Here is a 6,876-nt window from a genome sequence, read left to right on the forward strand (position 1 = left end):
AACCACAGGTGGGGCGGTGGCTTCTCTCGTCGGGGCGCGCGCGGCGGGTGGTCCTGGTCGGTCGTTCGGGCGGCCGCGAACTGAGAGGAGCCGGGGGCGAGGGGGGCGAGGGGGGGGAGGGGTGGGAGAGGGAGGGGTGGGAGAGCATCTCTCACGCCGAGGCCGACGCGACACGCCGTGACGCTGCTTCATCGCGCGCGAGCGGCGAGGCTGCCAGTGGGGATGGCGCTGTGGGAAGCCGCGGCGCTGCTGGCGGCGGCGGCGGCGGCGGTGGCGGTGGCGGCAGCAGCGGTGGTGGCGGTGCCGGCGGCGTTGGCGGCGGCGGCGGCGGCGGCGGTGGCGGTGGCGGTAGCAGCGGTGGTGGCGGCGGCGGCGGGAAGGAGACGGACGCCGCGTTGCTTGCGCAGCTGGTGGCGGATGGGAGGGCAGAGGCAGTCAGGGCGGACGTGGGCGCATGGAGCGAGGTCGAGCGGTCGTCGGAGCGCGCCGCTGGCCGTGTGAACGGCGTCTCGTTCACGGCTGTCGTTGTGAGCAGGTCGAGCGGTTGCCGGACGCGCAGCTGGTTGTGCACTGCGCCGGCGTCATCGGCGACCAGCTCATGCAGCACGTGTCCGAGCCGGGGCTTGCCGCGCTGCTCCGCCCTAAGCTCGCGGGCGTGCGGAACCTGCGACGCCGGCACAGCCGCAGCGCGGGCCGTGTGAACCTTCCCGGAAGCCTCCCCCAAGAACCTTCTCGGAAGTGTCGCGTAGGTTCGCGGTAGGGTCGCGCTTGGTTGCCTTCTCCTCGTCCTCGGCCGTGATCGGCCCCGTGGGGCAGGCGATTTGCATGCCGAGATGCGCCGAGATTCGCCGAGACGCGCCGAGATGCGCCGAGATGCGCCGAGATGCGCCGAGATGCGCCGACCCTTCCCGCACTCTCCCCGCACCCTCCCCACACCCTTCCCGCACCCTTCCCGCACCCTCTTCGCCCCTGGCCAGGCCACCTACGCCGCGGCCAACGCAGCGCTCGACGAGATACTGCGCGGCGACGCGATCCGCTGGGGGGGCTGGGCGGGTGCAGGCATGGCCGCAGACCACGCCATTGACCCGGTGGCGGGCGAGGCCTTTTGCTCGGTCGAGGCGAAGCGGCGGGCCGCCCCTCCGGCTGTGAGCAGCGTCTTTTGACACGCCTCGCTGTGAACAGGTCGAGGCAGGGCTGCGCCAGCTGGGCTTGATCCTCGACGCTCCTCCGCCCTCCCCTCAGCTCGTTCTCGACGTGCCTTCATGAAGCCGACGCTACGCCCTCCAGCTGTGAACAGCGTCACTTCACGCGTCCGCCGGTGAGCAGGTGCCGTCGTGGGCCGACTATGCGGCGCACGCGACGCTATTCGCGAAGGAAGACGCGCACCTCCTCTCCTCGCTCACCGCCTCGCCGCCGCCGCCTCTGCCGCCGCCGCCGCCGCTGCCGGCGTCGGCCCTCCACCCCGTCGCCGGCGCCCACACCGCCCTCTCCCACTCCCTCCACCTCTTTCGCCTCGAGCTGGGCCCCGGCGCCGCGTCGCCGCCCGCGTGGCGGCTGCTGCAGCAGCACGTGGCGGCCGGCCAGCCCCTCATGCCCGCCTCCGCCTACCTCGCGTGGGCTGTCGAGGGCATTCTCGCCGCAGAGGCTACGCGCAGCGGCGGCAACGGAGGCGGAGGCGGAGGCGGCGGAGGCGGAGGAGGAGGCGGCGGAGGAGGAGGCGTCGGAGGAGGCGGCGGAGGCGGAGGAGGCGGCGGCGGAGGCGGCGGAAGCGGCCGCGGCGTCGAGTTGCGCGACTGTCGCTTCGAGAGGCCGCTCGATTTGGGCGACCGCCGCGCGTGCTTGCTGTCGGTCAGCTTCGGGACAGCGTCGCAGGGCACAGCCGAGGTGAGCCGCACCCTTGCAGCGGGCGTGTGGCGTGTGCGCGGGCGGCGGTCTCTTCACGGCGGCGGTGTGAACAGGTGAGCTGCGGCGGAGCGACGCACGCGAGCATGGCCTTCCGCGTGGGCGTCAAGCCCCCGTTGCCCGCTCCGCCGGCCGGAGCCTCTCCGCCGTCCGGAGCCTCTCTGCCCTTTGGCGCGACGGCGGGGGTGCGGCGCGTGTCGCCGTACCGCATCTTTGCCGCGCAGGGCTTCTGCTACGGCCCCGCCTTTGCCCAGCTGGAGGAGGTGCAGATTGCTCCGCGCGCCGCCCACGCGCCCGCAGCTGCCGCCGGCGATGCCGCCGCCGCCGCCGCCGCCGCCGCCGCCGCCGCGAGGTGTGATCACACCGCCGCCGGCGCTGGCGGCGGGTGGGCGAGGGGGATGCTCACTGGAGGCGGGGCGAGGACGGGGGAGGCTGCGGCGGCGCGGCGCGGCGGCGCACGCCGGCTCTGCCCGGGCGCGATTGACGCGGCTATGCAGCTTGCGACCTTCGCCGCCGGAGGGGTGATGGGAGTGCCGGCGACGATCGACCGGTTTTCGTGGTGGCCCGGCGAGGCGTGTGGCGCTCGCAAGACACTTCCGAGACACTTCCGAGAGGCTTCCGAGACGTTTCCGAGACGCTTCCGAGACGCTTCCGAGAGGCTTCCGAGACTCTTCCGAGACTCTTCCGAGAGGCTTCCGAGATACTTCCGAGAGGCTTCCGAGACTCTTCCGAGACACTTCCGAGAGGCTTCCGAGACGCGTCTGAGACGCTTCCGAGATACTTCCGAGACACTTCCGAGACGCCACCACGCGCCGCCCAGCCGCTCTCTCAGCTGGCAGCCACCCGACGGCCCTCGGCACCTGCTAGACGCACTTACTAGCGTCGTGCAGCCGAGGTGCCAGCCGAGATTGCAATCTCGCCTAGGCGGAACCGTACGCGGCGTGCGCCTCTGCAGCCGACATCGACGGCCACTCCGTCTCCCTCATCGACGAGGGCGGCGGCGCGGTGGCGGAGGTGACGGGCATGCGCCTCGTTGACGCCCGGCGCCTGCCCGCGAACCTTCTCGGAACTGTTCCATAGGTGACGGGACTTCGCCTCGTCGCAACATCCCGCCCGACACGCCTCTCCTTCCACCTCGCCTCCGCCCCCGCCCCTACCCCCGCCCCTACCTCCGCCGCCCCCGCCGCCCCCGCCGCCCCCGCCGCCTCCGCCGCCCCCGCCGCCCCCGCCGCCTCGCCCCCCGCCCCTGCCTCCCCCGCCTCCGCCTCCTCTAGCGGCGCGGTGCGAGTGCTCCACATTGCAGCCGACGGAGACAGCCCGGCCCCGCACCTCGCGGCGATCTCCGCCTCCGCGGCAGAGTCGCCGACGGCTGTCGCGGTTGCGCCGGGCGCGAGGTGGGGCGTCGTCGTCTCTGCGCGAGCGCGAGAGCTCGGCCTCCGCCTCGTCTCCGCCTGCGGTGCTCCTGCTGCCGATGAGCCGCCTCTGCTGCCGCTCGGCCTGCCGGAGCCGCCGCCGCCGACGCCGCCAGACCAGGGCTACGTGGTGCGCGTCGGCAGCGGGGGCGGAGGCGGCGGCGGAGGCGTGCGCTTCGAGCGGCGCGCGCGCGCGGCGTCGCTTGCGGCGGACGAGGTCGAGGTGCGTGCTGACGCGTGGGCGCTCAACTTTCGCGACGTGCTGCTGGCAAAGGGCGCAATCTCGGACGTTGTGGTTTGCGGCCCGCTCGCTCGGCCTCGGCGGCGAGAGTGTGAACGGCGTCTCTTCACACCGCGCGGCCGTGAGCAGGCTGGCCGCTCGCTCGGCCTCGGCGGCGAGTGCGTCGGCGTCGTGACCGGAGTCGGAGCCGCCGTGAGGAGCAACTGCCCGCCGGAGGCCGGGTGGGAGGCGTGAACGGCGTCTCTTCACACCTCTGACTGGGAACAGACACGTGGCCGCGGGCGACCGCGTGGTGGGCGTGCCGCCGGCGGGGATGGGCTCGTTCCTCGTCACGAGCGGGCGGTGGGTCTGGCGGGCACCCGACGGGACGAGCGACGTCGAGGCCGTCAGCGGCACCGTCGCGTATGCCACCGCCTGGCTGGCGCTGCACTGGCAGGCGACGCGAGATGACCTGAGATTACCCGAGATTACCCGAGATTACCTGAGATTACCTGAGATTACCTGAGATTACCTGAGATGACCTGAGATGGCCCGAGATAATCAAGAGATGGCCCGAGACCACCGCTTGGCTGGTGACGAGATGACCCGAGACGCCCTGAGTTGACCCGAGATCACCGCATGGCGCTGCACTGGGCAGGCGCGCGTGCGGCGCGGCGACGCGGTGCTCGTCCACTCCGCTGCCGGCGGCGTCGGCCTCGCCGCCCTCTACCTCTGCCGTACCCTTCCTGGACCCTTCCCGGAGCCTTCCTGGAACCTTCCCATAGGCCTCGCCGCGGTCTTCCTCTGCCTCGCCGCCGGCTGCGACGTCTACGCGACCGCCTCGACGGAGGCGAAGCGGCGCCTGCTTCTCTCCATCGGCGCGTGGCGCCTAGAAGCTGAACGTCTAGGAAGTGTCTAGGAAGTGTCTAGGAAGTGTGTAGGAAGTATCTAGGAAGTGTCTCGGCGGCTAGAGGCTGAATCTAGCGCTCGCGAGGACACGCATGCTTGTCTGTGCTCTGCTGAATTCGTAGTACCCCCCCCCCCTCCCTCCCCCCGTACTCACACAGTGCTCGGAGGACGCTGCGCAGCGCCGTCTCCCCGCCCCGAGGGCGGCGTGTACACCGCTGCAGGCGCTCGCGCCGTCTTCTCGTCGCGCGAGCCCGCGGCCTTCGGCGCCGGCGTGAGGGCGGCGACGGGCGGGCGCGGCGTCGACGCGGTCCTCAACTCGCTGGCGGGGGAGGAGGCCGTGCAGACCTCCCTCGGCCTGCTGCGCCCCTTTGGCCAGTTCTGCGAGCTTGGAAAGCGCGATGCGTACGCGGACGCACCGCTACGGCAGCGCGCCTTCCTGAACGGCGTCTCGCGCCACGCCTCCCGCCCTGACGCTTCGAGGAAAACTTTCTTTATTACGGCAAGTCCCTTCCCTTTGTAGGCATCTCGCGCCACGCGCCTCACCGCCGGGACGAGAGTGCCCGAGAGTACCGGAGAGCACCCGAGAGCACCCGAGATAGGCGTCTCGTACCACGCGTCTCACCTCGACGTGCTGATGCTCGAGCAGCCGCGCCGCGGCGAGCAGCTCTTCGCGGAGGTCCGGGCGGCCATGGAAGGGGCGTGGGAGGGTCCTGGAGGGGCCTCCGGCGGCCAGGGAAGGGCTGCGGAGGTCCGGGGGAGCGGGGGAGGCGTCCGAGCGGGCCCTCTGCCGCCGCTGCCGACGAAGACCTTCCCGATGGACCAGCTCGGCGCGGCTGCTTCCCCGAGATTACCCGGGATTACCCGAGACTACCCGAGACTGCCCAAGATTGCCATAGAATGTCCCAGATTGCCCGAGATTGCCATAGATTGTCCGAGATTGCCCGAGACTGCCCAAGATGCCCGAGATCGCCAGAGATCGCCAGAGACTTCCCAAGATTGCCCGAGATCGCCCGAGATTGCCGGGTGGCTCCGCGAGCAGGCGAGGCGCTCGACTACATGGCGCAAGGCGTGCACGTCGGCAAGGTGGCCAGCGCCACTGCCGCCTGTCGATGAGCAGCCAGTGGCTGAGTACTGACAGCCTCTCGTGCTTGTCGGCAAGGTGGTCATCACTGCCGCCGCCGTCGCCGCGGCCGCCGCGCCGCCTCGCGTGGCTGTCGGAGGCGGGGCGGCGGAGGAGGCGGCGGCGTACCGCGACCCGCTCGTCGACTCGCTGCGCTCTCTCGGAGGTTTGGTAGTAGTAGCAGCAGGAGTAGTAGTAGTAGTGTTCAGAGGAGGAGGAGGAGGAGGAGGAGGAGGAGGAGGAGGAGTAGCAGCAGCAGCAGCAGGAGGAGTAGTAGTAGTGTTCGCGGCAGCAGAGGAGGAGGAGGATTAGGAGGAGGAGGAGAAGGGTAGTAGTACTAGCAGCAGCATAGGAGGAGGAGGAGGAGGAGGAGTAGCAGCAGCAACAGCAGCAGCAGCAGCAGTAGTAGTACTAGCATAGGAGGAGGAGGAGGAGGGGTCAGCGACTCGTCGAACAGAGGCAACACCAACCACCGACGCCTGGCTACACTGGGCGGGGCGAGGGTGTGGGACCAAACACGCTCTTGGGGTGCTAACAGCTCGGAGGTCGGGCTGCACCTGCATGGCCGTCCGTGCCTCGTACTCACCCCCCCCCCCCCCTCCACACCGGGCTAGGTGAGGGAGGAGGAGGCGACACCTGCCTCGTCATCCGCGACTTCGACGCGCCGCTCGGAGCAGCGGAGGGTGGGGAACCCGGCGTCGGCGGCGGCGGTTGCGGGGGCAGCGTCGATGTGGCGGCGGCGGTCGCGGCGGCGGCTCCTTCGGTGGTAGTGACGCGCAGCAGAGCGGTGGCGGCGTGGGCGGTGGCGTGCGGTGTGCCGCTCGTGGTAGAGGCGCGAGGGGCGGTGGGTACGGTAGGGGGGCGGTGGGGGGGGGGCGGGCCTTCTAGGGTGATCTAGGTGCGGAGCGGGGAGTTTGCGTAACCCCCCGGGCGAGCTAGGACAAGGCGGCCGCAGAGAAGCGGTACAAGTCCATGCGGGTCGCAGAGCTGAGGAGCGAGTGCGAGCGCCTCGGCTTGGCCACCACCGGCGTCAAAGCAGCGCTCGTGGCGCGCCTCCTGGCGGCCTGAGCCTGTCGTACTACTGTTGAACTCTCGCGCGCATATACGCTCGTGAATGAAATCCAGCGCGAGGCAGCGACTGTACCGTGACCCATGTACGTCACTGTAAGTGTTAGGGACGCATGAAAAAGGGGAAATCCTCTCCGCTTTTCGATTAAAACAAAATAGATCCGCATCTTTGCCAGCGAGATGTCATGAGCGTGCCTCCAGTATTGATCGCGATTTCTTTCGAGCCCAGACGGCAGCGAGAGAGT

The sequence above is a fragment of the Emiliania huxleyi genome (assembly GCF_000372725.1).
Source record: "Emiliania huxleyi CCMP1516 chromosome Unknown EMIHUscaffold_16, whole genome shotgun sequence".
In the NCBI taxonomy this organism is placed as follows: domain Eukaryota; phylum Haptophyta; order Isochrysidales; family Noelaerhabdaceae; genus Emiliania; species Emiliania huxleyi.